This window comes from Lycorma delicatula, chromosome 9, assembly GCF_047948215.1.
Source record: "Lycorma delicatula isolate Av1 chromosome 9, ASM4794821v1, whole genome shotgun sequence".
Lineage (NCBI taxonomy): Eukaryota > Metazoa > Arthropoda > Insecta > Hemiptera > Fulgoridae > Lycorma > Lycorma delicatula.
Window position 1 is genome coordinate 132,251,040 of NC_134463.1, and position 16,668 is coordinate 132,267,707.

At 32.7% G+C, this 16,668-nt stretch overlaps 1 protein-coding gene across 1 annotated transcript in view; it reads left to right on the plus strand.

Moving 5' to 3' along the window:
* The first annotated feature begins 9,014 nt into the window (after positions 1–9,014).
* Positions 9,015–16,668, plus strand: part of LOC142329676 (uncharacterized) — a 317,008-nt gene continuing 309,354 nt past the window's right edge. Inside the window, exon 1 of the mRNA XM_075374367.1 lies at positions 9,015–9,213. The gene's annotated coding sequence lies outside the window, so the exon portion shown is untranslated. The remainder of the gene's footprint in view (positions 9,214–16,668) is intronic.

The following is a 16,668-nucleotide window of genomic DNA, read 5'->3' on the forward strand; positions in this document are numbered from 1 at the left end:
TATTTCAGTAAGGAATACAGGTTGAATGAAATGATACATGAATAATCAAGCGACATAATAAAAATTATAATTTTATTTATTTTTTAAATATTCTAAGATGTTTTAAAAAATAAGTAACACTTTATTTTCATTAACAGAAATATTAAAAGAAAATCCACAAAATTTTTTTTATCATCAATCATGGGTGATAGTGGCCACACATGGCTTCAATCACTTAGAGGTTTATTTTTGAAAAACTGTTAGCAGATCAGATGAATGAATTTTTACTATTATTACTTAAAATATTTAACCAAATCTAACTAATAAAAACTAAAATACTGGTTAGATGTACCAAATACTACACAAGATCAATATATGGGAAAATTAAAAATTAATTCCAGGAAATATTTCATAATTAAATCATCATCTATAAAAATTATGTCTTTAGTGGTTTTACATTACTTTTTAATAAAAGAAGACAACAGATTAGAACTGTAACTAAGAGAAGAAACATGTCCTAACATATGAATAACTTATTCATCAAACCAAGTCACTATTGTATAATGTAACACTAACAATAAATACAAAGAAAAAGCTGATTCTAAATACAGTCAAATACAGCCACAACTGCCAATTCTTATTTCAAAAACTAAAGTTATATATAATCACTTATTTGGTAAGTAATAAATTACTTATGCTAATTTTACATAATTCTATTTACTTCTCTCTCTTTTTTTGTTTAGCATCCAGAACCACCATAAGGTATTACTTCAGACGATGAATGAGGATACTAGGATTGTTTACATAATAATTCGATTTATTTGCTAAAATTTTACTTGGGCTTACATCAAGTTCCAAACTTGGCTGATCTTTCAGTTAAGGTAAGTTTCAAAGTTAACATTAAAAGTATGGTCAGTCACATTATCCATCACACTATAGCTCAATCCGTAAACTGAAAGGCCGGTATTATCATGAAACACTTGCTTGTTTTATAATAAGCAAGCAGATGCATACTTCTAATATGTTGGATTGGTGAGGAGGCCATTGGTGGACTGCTAATATGTTGTTCTTCCAGCGGACGATTTCAAGAATTCAGTTTGCTACAGTAGTAACCCTAACTATCCGCAAAGAGCTAGGTTTTCACCCATAATCTAACTTAATGAAACATAACACAAATTATAATGAAATCAACCGACGCGCGTATGCGCGTCGAAATCAACCGCGGGCATGCACACACACCACACACAATTTACACTGGTCGCAACATTTATATGAAAAAAACAAGCAATAAATTTTTACTACCAACAAAGAAATTTTTAATATCCACCAAAAAATAAAGAAATGATATAAACAGGAAGTGCAAACTAGCGAAAGAAGAGTGGATTAAAGAAAAGTGTTCAGAAGTGGAAAGAGAAATGAACATTGGTAAAATAGATGGCGCATACAGAAAGATAGATAAAGACAAACAGGGAGACAGAGGAAGAGGGAGAAAAAGTGAGAGATAGAAAGAGTGAGAGAGACGTTCAAAGAAAGAGAGAGAGAAAAAGACAGCCACAAAGACAGATTAAAAAAAGTGTTCAAAAGTGGAAAGAGAAATGAACATCGGTAAAATAGAAGGAGCATACAGGAAAGTTAAGGAACATTTTGGGAAGCATAAATTAAAATCTAATAATGTGTTAAACAAAGATGGTACACCGATTTATAATACGAAAGGTAAAGTTGGTAGGTGGGTGGAATATATTGAAGAGTTATATACGGATGAAATGAATTAGAAAATGGTGTTATAGAGGAAGAAGAGGATGTCAAAGAGAATGAAATGGGAGAAACAATACTGAGATCTGAATTTAAGAGAGCATTAAAAGATTTAAATGGCAGAAAGGATCCTGGAATAGACGGAATACCAGTAGAATTACTGCGCAGTGCAGGTGAGGAAACGATTGATAAATTATACAAACTGGTGTGTAATATTTATGAAAAAGGGGAATTTCTGTCAGACTTCAAAAAAAGTGTTATAGTAATGATACCAAAGAAAGCAGGAGCAGATAAATGTGAAGAATACAGAACAATTAGTTTAACTAGTCATGCATCAAAAATCTTAACTAGAATTCTATACAGAAGAATGGAGAGGAGAGTGGAAGAAGTGTTAGGAGAAGACCAATTTGGTTTCAGGAAAAGTATAGGGACAAGGGAAGCAATTGTAGGCCTCAGATTAATAGTAGAAGGAAGATTAAAGAAAAACAAACCGACATACTTGACATTTATAGACCTAGAAAAGGCATTCGATAACGTAGACGAATAAAATGTTCAGCATTTTAAAAAAATTAGGGTTCAAATAAAGAAATAGAAGAATGATTGCTAACATTTACAGGAACAGTAATAATTAAAGAACATAAGAAAGAAGCCGTAATAAGAAAGGGAGTCAGATAAGGATGTTCCCTATCCCCGTTACTTTTTAATCTTTACATAGAACTAGCAGTTAATGATGTTAAAGAACAATTTAGATCCAGAGTAACAGTACAGGGTGAAAGATAAAGATGCTACGATTTGCTGATGATATAGTAATTCTAGCCGAGAGTAAAAGGGATTTAGAAGAAACAATGAATGGCATGGATGAAGTCCTACAAAAGAAAATAAACAAGAACAAAATGAAAGTAGAAATAACAAATATGGACCACTGAATGTGAAAATAGGAGGAGAAAAGACTATGGAGGTAGAAGAATTTTGTTATTTGGGATGTAGAATTACTACAGATGGACGAAGCATGAGCGATATAATTAAAATGTTCGGAATGATTTTTGAAAGTATATGTTTGAAGTGTCGCTTTATATGGAAGTGAAACTTGGAAGATCAGAGCATCTGAGAAGAAAAGATAAGAAGCTTTTGAAATGCGGTACTATAGGAGAATGTTAAAAATTAGATGGATGAATAAAGTGACAAATGAAGAGGTATTGCAGCAAATAGATGAAGAAAGAAGCATTTGGAAAAATATAGTTAAAAGAAGAGACAGACTTATAGGCCACATACTAAGGCATCCTGAAATAATCGCTTTAATATTGGCAGGACAGGTAGAAGGAAAAAATTGTGTAGGCAGGCCACGTTTGGAATATGAAAACAAATTTTTAGGGATGTATGATATAGGGGGTATACCGAAATGAAACGACTTGCACTAGATAGAAAATCTTGGAGAGCTGCATCAAACCAGTCAAATGACTGAAGACAACAAAAAAATAAATACTCAATTTTAAATAAAGCTGTACCTGCAGTGGCGTTAATATGTAAGTACCTTTTCTTTCTATTTTAGGTTGTGTAGAACAAAATGTAGTAGCTGAAACCGAATTGTTTTCTTCAAGTGATAGCGATGACAAAGACATGGATAAGGACTATATTCAAGATGAACCTATGAACTCATCTTCTGATGAAGGTAGTAAATCCTCCTACAACACAAACCACTGAAGTTAGAAACTCATTTTTCTATGAAAAGAGGAATTCTATAACACAATCATCTGAAATTACACCACAAAAGGAAGGTGGAAAAGGTGAATTATCAAGAAAACGCAATTTTAATTGTTCTGACTGGAATAAAAATGTAGCAAAAATTAAGGAGAAATTCTGGAAAACGTTATGTTAGTGCTTCTGGTAATTGGTTAACTGGCATTTCTCTTGCCACATTAAGCAGGGTGCTATTCACCACCTGCTTATATGTCCCAACCGCTCACTTTTCAAACTAAATCTAGATCAGGGAGGCGTACCCCTCGTTACTAATTACTAAAAGTCATTAAAGTTAATAAAATAAAAGACAGCAATTTAGGCTGTCATGCCTCAGTCGCTGTACACCAGTTAGTGCCTGTCTACCATTTAAAGCACTTGGAGCTTGTATCTGGCTGGTGGTCAGCCATTATCTCAGGAAAAACTTCTCACAGCGGCGCTATAGGAATCAGTATAACCCAGATTAATTAAAAAACTCTAACGATGACGGGTTGAACTTCGCAACCTCATCGAGGAACTCCCACATGGTCCAACAATGAAATCTCTTTACACTGACTCGCCGTCAGTGTAAAGAGATTTCAGAAAGAACATTACACCCACCTTGCGATACTAAACATAGGTTATCTCGCAGTGATAAAATTTCACATTTACATAGGCAGTAGTTATTACAGTCCTATTGAAGGCTAATCGTCAAAGGGGTTACATATATCAAAAAGAATGACAATAATTGAGCCAAAATATAGATATGCCACAAGCGAAAGTGCTAAATCGTTAAATTATACATATTCCTTCATAGAAAGATAAAAATATTAAGTGTGTAAATTATTTTTCATGAATGCTCTTAAAATAAATAATAAAGTAATTCAGACAACTATAAAGAAAACCATAAACCAGGCCAGTTGAAATTAGTAGACAGGGTAAGCACATCAAGAAATCTGTTGAGGAAATTGTAAATGATGGAATATGTAACCACATGAAGTCGTTACTGAGAATACATTCTCATTACTAATACAAAGACTCAAAAAAAAAGAATACGTTGATGGAAGCTTAAATGTACAAGAAAAATGTATTACAACCAAAGAAAACTTTGCAAAGTTCAATATTTATGACAGTATTTTCCAAAACGAATTTAATATCTCTTTTTTTATACCAATGTATTCTTTGTGAAACAAGAAAAAATATGAATCAGTCTAATATCACAGAGAACAAAGAAAAATTTACTGAACACGATGAAGAAAAGAAACTTAGCCGACAACAAAAAGATAAAGATATAGAATTACGGTACTTATGTATTCACGCCGCCGCAGCAACAGCTGCTGTTTAGGTTATGTTGACTTCGTGTACTGACAAATCGTACGTATATCAAAATAACCTTTCTTTCTTTTTCCTGTTTAGCCTCCGGTAACTACCGTTTAGATAATACTTCAGAGGATGAATGCGGATGATATGTATGAGTGTGAATGAAGTGTAGTCTTGTACATTCTCAGTTCGACCATACCTGAGATGTGTGGTTAATTGAAAACCCAACCACCAAAGAACACCGGTATCCACGATCTAGTATTCAAGTCCGTGTAAAAATATCTGGCTTTACTAGGACTTGAACGCTGGAACTCTCGACTTCCAAATCAGCTGATTTGGGAAGACGTGTTCACCACTAGACCAACCCGGTGGGTTAAAAATATATCAAAATAACCTAACTAAATATAACCTACGCTCGCTTCGCTTGCTAACCTCTTATAATTAACATTAAATATGCATAATATATACAACTTATTAATAATATAACATTGTAATTAACTAGGCGTCAAATAATGGGCAGGCAGGAGTAGGTTTCGTGATGAACAAGAACATAGGGAGGAGAGTGGAGTATTTCAAGACGCATAGCGATAGAATAATTGTAATAAGGATAAAATCAAAACCTTAACAGACAACGATTGTTAACGTCTATATGCCTACAAGCGCCCATGATGATGATGAGGTAGAATGTGTATACGAAGAGATTGAGGAAGCAATTAAACACGTAAAAGGAGATGAAAATTTAATAATAGTTGGAGATTGGAATGCAAGCATTGGAAAAGACAAGGAAGTAAATATAGCGGGTGAATACGGGCTGGGAAAAAGGAATGAAAGAGGGGACCGACTTATAGAGTTTTGCACAAAGTATAATTTAGTAATCGCCAACACCCAGTTTAAAAATCATAATAGAAGAATATACACTTGTAAAAAGCCAGGCGATACTGCAAGGTATCAGATAGATTATATCATGGTTAAGCAAAGATTTAAAAATATACTCGTTGACTGCAAAACTTACCCTGGAGCAGACAATGATAGCGACCATAATTTGGTGATAATGAAATGTAGATTGGGGTTTAAAAACCTGAAGAAAAGGTGTCAGATGAATCGGTGGAATTTAGAGAAGCTTGAGGAAGAGGAGGTAAAGAAGATTATTGAGGAGGACATCGCAAGAGGTCTGAGTAAAAAAGATAAGGTAGAAAATGTAGAAGAAGAATGGGAGAATGTTAAAAAGGAAATTCTTAAATCAGCAGAAGCAAACTTAGGCGGAATAAAGAGAACTAGTAGAAAACCTTGAATATCAAAGGATATATTGCAGTTGATGGATAAAAATAGAAAGTATAAGAATGCTAGTGATGAAGAATGTAAAAGGAACTATCGGCAATTAAGAAATGCTATAAACGGGAAGTGCAAACTGGCGAAAGAAGAGTGGATTAAAGAAAAGTGTTCAGAAGTGGAAAGAGAAATGAACATTGGAAAAATAGACGGAGCATACAGGAAAGTTAAGGAAAATTTTCGGTTACATAAATTAAAATCTAATTTTGTGTTAAACAAAGATGGTACACCAATATACAATACGAAAGGTAAAGTCGATAGAAGGGTGGAATATATTGAAGAGTTATATGGAAGAAATGAATTAGAAAATGGTGTTATAGAGGAAAAAGAGGAAGTTGAGGAGGATGAAATGGGAGAAACAATACTGAGATCTGAATTTAAGAGAGCATTAAAAGATTTAAATGGCAGAAAGGCTCCTAAAATAGACGGAATACCTGTAGGATTACTGCGCAGTGCAGGTGAGGAAGCGATTGATAGATTATACAAACTGGTGTGTAATATTTATGAAAAAGGGGAATTTCCGTCAGACTTCAAAAAAAGTGTTATAGTAATGATACCAAAGAAAGCAGGGGCAGATAAATGTGAAGAATACAGAACAATTAGTGTAACTAGTCATGCATCAAAAATCTTAACTAGAATTCTATACAGAAGAATTGAGAGGAGAGTGGAAGAAGTGTTAGGAGAAGACTAATTTGGTTTCAGGAAATGTATAGGGACAAGGGAAGTTATTTTAGGCCTCAGATTAATAGTAGAAGGAAGATTAAAGAAAAACAAACCGACATACTAGACCTAGAAAAGGCATTCGATAACGTAGACTGGAATAAAATGTTCAGCATTTTAAAAAAATTAGGGTTCAAATACAGAGATAGAAGAACAATTGCTAACATGTACAGGAACCAAACAGCAATAGTCGTGTACTGACAAATCGTACGTATATCAAAATAACCTAACTAAATATATCCTACGCTCGCTTCGCTTGCTAACCTCTTATAATTAACATTAAATATACATAATATATACAACTTATTATAATATAACCTTAATGTTATAGCACTGAAATCCAATTAATGTTAATCCACCGAAATCCGATTGACTAGTTTGTTTTTAAATAAAGCTATAGCTGCAGTGGCGTTAATACGTAAGTACTAGAATTAGTTAAGGGTGAAGATGATTTAATGGTTTGGACATATGATATTCAGGCATATGATATGGAGATTTTTCATTGTTTAACTTTCCTTTCTTTTTCCTGTTTAGCCTCCGGTAACTACCGTTTAAATAATTCTTCAGAGGATGAATGAGGATGATATGTATGAGTGTGAATGAAGTGTAGTCTTGTACATTCTCAGTTCGACCATACTTGAGATGTGTGGTTAATTAAAACCCAACCACCAAAGAACACCGGTACCCACAATCTAGTATTCAAATCCGTGTAAAAATAACTGGCTTTACTAGGATTTGAACGCTGTAAGCAATTTTAGGCCTCAGATTAATAACAGAAGGAAGATTAAAGAAAAACAAACCAACATACTTGCCGTTTATAGACCTGGAAAAGGCATTCGATAACGTACACTGGAATAAAATGTTCAGCATTTTAAAAAAATTAGGGTTCAAATACAGAGATAGAAGAACAATTGCTAACATATACAGGAACTAAACAGCAACAGTAACAATTGAAGAACATAAGATGGACCACTGAATGTGAAAATAGGAGGAGAAAAGATTATGGAGGTAGAAGAATTTTGTTATTTGCGAAGTAGAATTACTAAAGATGGACGAAGCAGGAGCGATATAAAATGCTGAATAGCACAAGCTAAACAAGCCTTCAGTAAGAAATATAATTTGTTTACATCAATAATTTGTTGTGCATTTCAAAAATGAATGATACTAATTATGTGCAATCAATTTTTGTGTTAAATTCAGTGAGAATGCAACTGAAATGTTTTTCAAAATTAAAACAATGTACAAAGATGATGCTCTGTCAAGACCCGAAATTTTTAGGTGGTTTAAAGCATTTTCAAATGGCCAGGAATCAGTTGTAGATGATCCACCCTCTGGAAGATTGTTAACATCAAATAGTTATAATAAACTGTCAAAATTATTGCACCGTACCACAGTCAATTAAATTTTAACAAAAAATTGGACATGAAAAAAGTCTGTGCAAAATTTGTTCTAAAAAAATCTCATTGTTGAATAGAAAAAGAACAGGGTGGAAGTGTAACGCAATCTTCTAGGTGAAATTGAAAGTGATCCTGATTTTTTAAAAAATGTTTTGAATACAACCCAGGGCAAGGAATGTCACATTTTAAACTCAACATGTCCCAAAAAAGTAAAAATGAGGAAATCAGAAATCAGAATCATGCTAATTTGTTTCTTCGACAGTAATGGAATTATCCATAAGTTGTTTTTACCTACAGCACACAATTTAAATGAATATATTTACAGAGAAATTTATGAAACACTGTAGAAAAAAAAATTTGCCGGTCATCAAAGAAAACTGGATGCTACATCACTCTCTATTAATTATTTTTTGGAAAAGAAAAACATTCCTGTAGTTCCTTAACCACCTGAGTTTAATCCCTGTTCCTGACTAAAAAAAACACCTCAAAGGACACCATTTTACCAAAGTGTAAAAAATTAATAAAAACATAACCTACCACCTGAAGGATTTCTGGAGAACAATACTATAAAGATTCGTAGAACCGTTTAAAACGTCGCATGGCTTCCAATCAAACTATTTCGAAGGTGATAAAATTCATGTATAATTGGATAGAAAAAAAAGCTTTTTTAAATTAGTCTCATTACTTTATTTATAGATCTCGTATACATTAAAAAAAAAAAAAAAAAAAAAAAAATCGTTCGTTCGTGAATGAACGTACACACATATCTAGTAGGCTATGTTCTGACATTTTGTCCGAATTGTAAGTTAGGTACGAAACATGGCTGGAGGTTTTGATTGTTATAAACGAATACGTGATTTCGAATTTGAAAATATTATGAATAAATTTTCCAGTGAAAATTTAGAAAGTATGTTTAGTGATGATAATTACTGCGAACCAACAGTTAATGAAAATACTCTTAATTTTTTGTCTTCAGGAAGAAGAAAGTGATAGTGAATTTGAGGTTAGTGGTCTGCCGATTTATGAAAATATTAAAGTACTTCCGTAAGTAATACCGATAATTCTAGTAATAATATTACTTGAAATAATTCTAATAATCATATTCAGGAATATGGGGGAAAAATACGATGTATTTTGAAAACAATTATATTTTCTTAATACATTTTTTAATTTTACCCGCGTACTATTAAAATTATTTTATATACGTTTTTTTTTTGTTTTCAGTCATTTGACTGGTTTGATTCAGATCTCCTAGATTCCCTATCTAGTGCTAGTGGTTTCATTTGGGTATATCCCCTAACAATTTGTTTTACATATTCCAAACGTGGCCTGCCTACACAATTTTTTCCTTCTACCTGTCCTTCCAATATTAAAGCGATTATTCCAGGATGCCTTAATATGTGGCCTCTCTTCTTTTAACTATATTTTTCCAAATGTTTCTTTCTTCATCTATTTGCTCCAAAACTTCTTCATTTGTTACTTTATCCACCCATCTGATTTTTAACATTCTCCTATAGCATCGCTTTTGAAAAGCTTCTATCTTTTCTTCTCAGGTACTCTGATCGTCCAAGTTTCACTTCCATATAAAGCTATGCTCCAAATATATACTTTCAAAAATCTTTTCCTGACGTTTAAATTAATTTTTGATGAAAAGGAATTATACTTCTGATTCACCTGTGCTATTTCGGCATTTTATATCACTCCTGCTTTAGTTTTACATATCCCTAACAATTTGTTTTACATATTCCAAACGTGGCCTGCCTACACAATTTTTTCCTTATACCTATTCTTCCAATATTAAAGCGATTATTCCAGGATTCCTTAATATCTGGCCTCCCTTCTTTTAACTATATTTTTCCAAATTCTTCCTTCTTCATCTATTTGCCGCAATACCTCTTCATTTGTCACTTTATCCACCCGTCTGATTTTTAACATTCTCGTATAGCACTGCATTTCAAAAGCTTCTTCTAATCTTTTCTTCTCAGATACTCCGATCGTCCAAGTTTCACTTCCATATAAAGCGACACTCTAAACATATACTTTCAAAAATCTTTTCCTAACATTTAATTTAATTTTTGAAGTAAACAAATTATATTTCTGACTGAAGGCTCGTTTCGCTTGTGCTATTCGGCATTTTATATCACTCCTGCTTCGTCCATATTTAGTAATTCTACTTCCCAAATAACAAAATTCTTCTACTTCCATTATCTTTTGTCCTCCCATTTTCACTTTCAGTGGTCCTTATTTGCTATTTCTACTACATTTCAGTACTTTCATTTTGTTCTTGTTTATTTTCATCTGATGGACTTCACCTATGCCGTTCAGTGTTTCTTCTAAATCCTGTTTGGAGGATGATTCTAAATGGTTCTAGATTTCTAACTAAATGGTTCTTCCATTTCTAACTAAATGGTTCTAGATCCTGTGATCTGCGACAGAGTGAAAACAATAATCCGTGCCTTGCGAGGTCTCTTTGCGGGACAAGGAATTCCACGTGCGTCGAGCAGGCGACTTATCACCTCGGTGATAACGTCGTCTCTGTTGTACTCCGCCCCGGTATGGGCCGATGAGGTTAATGTCCAGCGCAACAGAAGAAAATTAACTAGCACTCATAGGAAGTCCCTTCTGGGCATAGTTTTGGGGTACCGAACCTTATCGTATGATGCACTGTGCGTGCTTTCTTCGGTGCCCCCGATAGAATTGCAGATTAAAGGACGAAAACTAAGGGCATCCGGTGTAGCCAAAGATGAGGCCAGTTCTATTATACGAGAACAATGGAAGGTCACTAGACCTGGGTGGGTTCAGCAGTGGCCGCATGGACAAGAAGAATTATCCCGGACCTGGATGCTTGGCTAGATCGCACTCATGGCGAATTAGATTACCACACAACGCAACTCATGTCGGGACATGGTGCATTTGAACAATACCTGCATAGGTTTGGTAGGAGAGAGTCGCTGATCTGTTGTTACTGCGATGCGGTAGACGATGCCGAACACACTATTTTTGTGTGCAGACGATGGGAGGAACATCGTATAAATGCGGGACTGATGCATACCCAGCCAGAGCAGCTCTCGGAGTGGCTCTTGGCTATATCCGGAAACTGGCATAATTTTGCAATATTTGCAAGAGCAGTTCTCAGAATAAAAGAAGATGAGGCAAGACGACTGGAATACTGAGGGTTGTAGTTTATAGCAAAGCTGGGCGGATAGCCCCGTTCCTGAAGGCTCACATGCCTTGGCGTGTGGGTTCCCGTGATGGAGCGGGGACTCCTGGGGTCCGTTAGGTGTGAATGAATGAAAAGACTGAGACCCGGCTGGTGGTGTGGGTTCCAGGATACGCTTTGGCGGCTTCGGCTCCTGCGCCGTCGGTTTGAGGCTGGCAAAAGGAAAGACCGAGACCCGGTCTCCGGCGGGGGGGGGGGGGGGGCTGGGAACGGCATAGCCGGGCCTGGTTCTTCCGTTGGAGATTAGAGGCAGGCAATTAAAAAATCCGGAAAGGACACGTCCCCGAGTCGTGTATACTTAATTGGATTTCCGGCTCGGGAATGTAGGAAAAAAACAAGACTACCGCTCACGCTCCCGCTCCTAACCCTGATGGCATTTACCGGAGGTTCTCTTATTGATCCTCAGACAGTAATTACATATCAGAGTCATCAGCTAGGCCTCTGTCAGGATGCCACCGATGAACATGCCCCGGTAGATATTTCCATCAGTGATTTTAGCTCGGCTTTTGTCTTTGCTTTACGCTACTTCGGAAATCTTCTCTCTTCTGTCCTACTTCGTAACCTTCACAACTATTTCACCGAGATCGCCGTAGCGCGATACCCGCACCTCACTCCGAAAAAGACTAATCACAATTAAACAAATTTTAATTAGGTAGACTGTGATAAACAACCTATAATTAATTTGAGTCTATAATATCAAAGGATTTAAAGGAAACATTTGATCACAACAACGATCGTTTTGACCTGCAACCCCCAGAAGCATTTTAAGCAAACACAGAAATAAATAAAGAGGAGAATCCTTTCCACGGTATCTATCTCCGGGTAGATGTGATGATGAACCTAAAGAGGGGTCATGGTGATAAGGGTATGAGGAACGCCTACCATAGGAAATTACTTCAGCCGTCCCAAACCACCCTTACCGTATCTAACTTACCGGCCATTACGTTAAACGTTGTTCTTCCGGAAAACATACTTTTTCCTTGAAATGTTAATAGGTAGACGACCTCTCTACTTCTAAACAGATAAACATCTTTAATTAATTATCATAAAGTAGGAAGAACAGGTTCGGATCCAGTAAGGACTGTAGCGGTCCTTATGTAATAATCTAGACTTTTACACAAAATTTAATTAAATTACGGAACATTAAAATTACATTACCTGCAAAACAAATGAAAACTTCTGACGGGGACACCGCGTGACTTACTTGTGCACCTATTTCTTTCTTTTTCCTGTTTAGCCTCCGGTAATTACCTTTCAGATAATACTTCAGAGGATGAATGAGGATGATATGTATGAGTGCAAATGAAGTGTAGTTCTTTTACGGTCTCAGTTCGGCCATTCCTGAGATGTGTGGTTATTTGAAATCCAACTACCAAAGAACACCGGTATCCACGATCTAGTAATCAAATCCGTGTAAAAATAAGTGACTTTACTAGGACTTGAACGCTGAAACTCTCGACTTTCAAATCAGCTGATTTGGGAAGACGCGTTCACCACCTGACCAACCCGGTGGGTTACTTGTACACCTATTAAATTACATATAGACATTTTTTTAAAATGAAAAGTACGTAAAATTTTATTTCATTTATACCTTCTACTATTTTTTTATATTTTTTTTTTATTATTGTTATTATTGAATTATTTATTGTAATTTTTTGTTACGATCCGAGGATAATAATTATTAATAAATCGATAAATTTAAATTAAAAAAAGTCAAAAATAAGAAGTCGAATTTGAACTGAAGTGCCTTTCCCTTTGTAAGATCCAAATATTTCATTAATTTAACTTTTCCTATAGTTTGTACAAGAAAGTAAAAAGGATTATTTTTCATAATTTCTTTAAACAAATTCATTTTTCTAAAATTTATAATGTTCACCGTCTTAAAATATAATAATGTTTTTAATAGCGTGCAGAAAAATCCGTCTCTTTACAGGGAGCCAAAATGGCAATTATATTTTTAAATGATCGAATTATTAAAAAATTTTTATTTTTATAATATTTAAACGCCAAATAAAATGCTATACTTAAATATGTAAGACTAACTAATATTACACGTAATCTAATTACAAAATTATTAAACATTAAATGAGAAACAAATTTTAAGGGTACTTTTCACGTATAATTTTACATAACTTCTCTGAATACGATCAATTTTTTAAAAATATATTACAACCTCGCATCAAAAACTGAAAAAATTATAACTTTTATTATAATATAATATCGATAAGTTTTTTTATAGCAATGGATAGTAAGATAAAAATATTCAAAGAAAATTTTTTTCATTTATGAAGAATACTCTAATTTTATAGCCTAAAAATATATAGTATATATAAAATAAATTGAAGTTATATAACAGTACGGTTAATATACAATAAATAAAAAAAGCGAGCTGTTAAATAAATATTATTAAATCATATACATATATATGTAATATAAATAATATAAAATGTTATGCATTTTTCAACACATGCAGACGGTGTCATTTATCTTCATTTTTGAAGACGGAAAAATACTACACATTTATACTAGAAATCCAAGCCCATCCTATTTTAGTGCTATACTTTTCAAGAGAGTTTCTATAGATCTTTACTGCGAAGATATTAGTGAAAAAAATATTAGGTAGAGTATTCAGTAGCTCTGCTAAAGATATATTAGATTTAATATTAAATAGTATTAACACCAAAATCTCCAAAATTTTTGTACATCTAAAATCTATACCTGTATGAAAATTAAAAAAATTAAATATTTACTTCCTCGTACGAAGTAAAGGAAGTATTTGATCGCGAAAAATTTCGGTTTTCAGATTTCAACGCAAATATCCATTTTGACCATTCCTAAATCCATTTTGACTAGTTTCAGCGTACGTACGTAGGTACGTATGTTCGTTTGTATCTCGCGTAACTCAAAAACGATTAACCGTAGGACTTTAAAATTTTGGATTTAGGACTGTTGTAACATCTAAAACGATTGGATTTTGGAATCGTTCTTAACTGCACTAATAAGCACTCATCGAGAACTTTTCAACAACATACCGTAAGTGTATTATTAATTTTCATCGGTTCCAGAGTTATAGCCAAATAAAATTTTAATTAATGAAGTACTAGGATCTTACAACGGGAAGACACATCGATTCGAATCAGACTTCAACTCCCTTTTTTTAACTTTTTTTTTTTTAATATATTTATTTATTAATAATCCCTTAAATATTAACCTTTGATTGTAAAATATTTTACAATAAATAATAATTCAACAATAACCACAATAAAAAAATATATGAAAAAATATCAGAATTTATTAATGAAATAAAATTTTATATACTTATCATTTTCAAAAAATGTGTATATATATAGTTTAATAGGCGTACTAGGAAATCATGTGGTATCCACATCAGCTTTTTTTTAATTTCAATATTATAAATGGTTTTCTTTTTAATCGTTTACTATTTTTAATTGTAAACGTATGTACATATATTTTATATTTGATCACTTGCACGTAAAGTAAGATTGTAAATTAGTTTGTACTTTCAAAACAAAAACGGTAATTAAAAATAAAAAAAAATAAATGACAAACAAATTTGTGATGAACTAGGAATTTTTATGGTTTATCTTTAATTAACACTTTTTTAAAATTTAAATACCTTGTGACTTCTTTATTATGCTAGTTTGTATTCCCATTTAAAGTATAATACAATATCGGAAGTTATAATTTAAAAAAACTGGCAAAGTATTATATGAAATTTCCGGATTTTGATAATAATTAAAACTATTTTAACTAAAAATAAGAAAAGAATATGTACTTTTTAGATACGAGGAATAAATTTTAGGAATTTTTTTTCTAAAAATATTTATGTGTGTAGGTTAAGCTTAATAGAGTTCCTTCCAAGTTTAACACCCCGTCTTCAATAAAGATAAGATATTATGATGAATAAAATGTTATTTTAGGTTTGTATATATATTCGTACAGCTATACATAAAATATGTAATTTATTGATTAAATGGTGACATAAGTAAATAGTTTTGAATTTTTTTTCCTTTTAATATAAAAGTTGGTACAGAATTTGTTAAAACAATGAAGAGAAAGAATCGTTAAAGTACCCTTGTTTCATAATATGAGTGTAGAAAATTTACGCTTATTTTATAGTGGTAACTATGGTTACTTATTGTAAATTTTCATTAGAAATTAAAAATATAGGGGTTTTAATTATTTATCTTCTTAGAAGGAGAATGAATAAAAAATCCAAGAGCGTATAAACCACACCTTGTTCCATCATCTCCGACTCATATTATCGCACATTTATTATTTATTTGACCGTAACTATAAAATTATCTTCTTTTAAAAGATGTGAAGAGATCTGTTTATATATTCCCTAGATGGCAAGTTTATTATTATAATAATAATTTATCGTAGATTGATAAATTGTTGAATTTCATTTTAGCCTATTATTTTCTTTGTAGAAAACGTGTTACATTTTTAAGATTAATGGTCCCCTTCGACACATAGTCACAAATTTTGTATATTATAGATTCCTTTATTTAATTTTTCAAAAATGAATTTAGCTAATAAAATTTTTTATTCGATTTAATGTATAAAGATTGCCCCGTATAAATTTGTCATTGCTTTTTATCTGTATATACTATGTACTGGATTCAATACGTGCCAATGTGTAATCTTCAAATCGGTACGTAAAATTTAAAAAGCTTTTCTATAAGTATAAGAATACGTTTAGCATTTTATACGACTTTTCTAATACGGTATAAATTATTATTTTTGTTTATTAGTTTATAAATAGATTACTTCATAAAATCCCACACTGGGATTTGAATCCAGGGCCTCTAGATGAAAGCTTGAGACGCTACCACTCCGCCACAGAGATCGGCAGAGTGTATATGTATTAAAAAAATATTTATTTTATATTCTTGTTATCGCGCGCGCGCCCCCACACACACAAATATAAAAGAAGGATTAAACGTCTTTTAAGGAAGTTTTACATACGTAAATAATTTTTTTGAAAAATGTAATTTTAAAATGTTTTCTAAAAAAATTCAGATAAGACTAAATATTTCACTACAAAAAAGGAAAATTATAACTTCTTGTGAGCTTAAGGTTTATTAATTTAATTAATTTTAAATGTCTTAATGTCTTAATAATAGGTAGTAGTAGACGATCGTCATTTTGTACGAATTAAACTTCTTCAAATTTTTAATCAGCTAATGTATAATATAATATTTTTAAAATTGT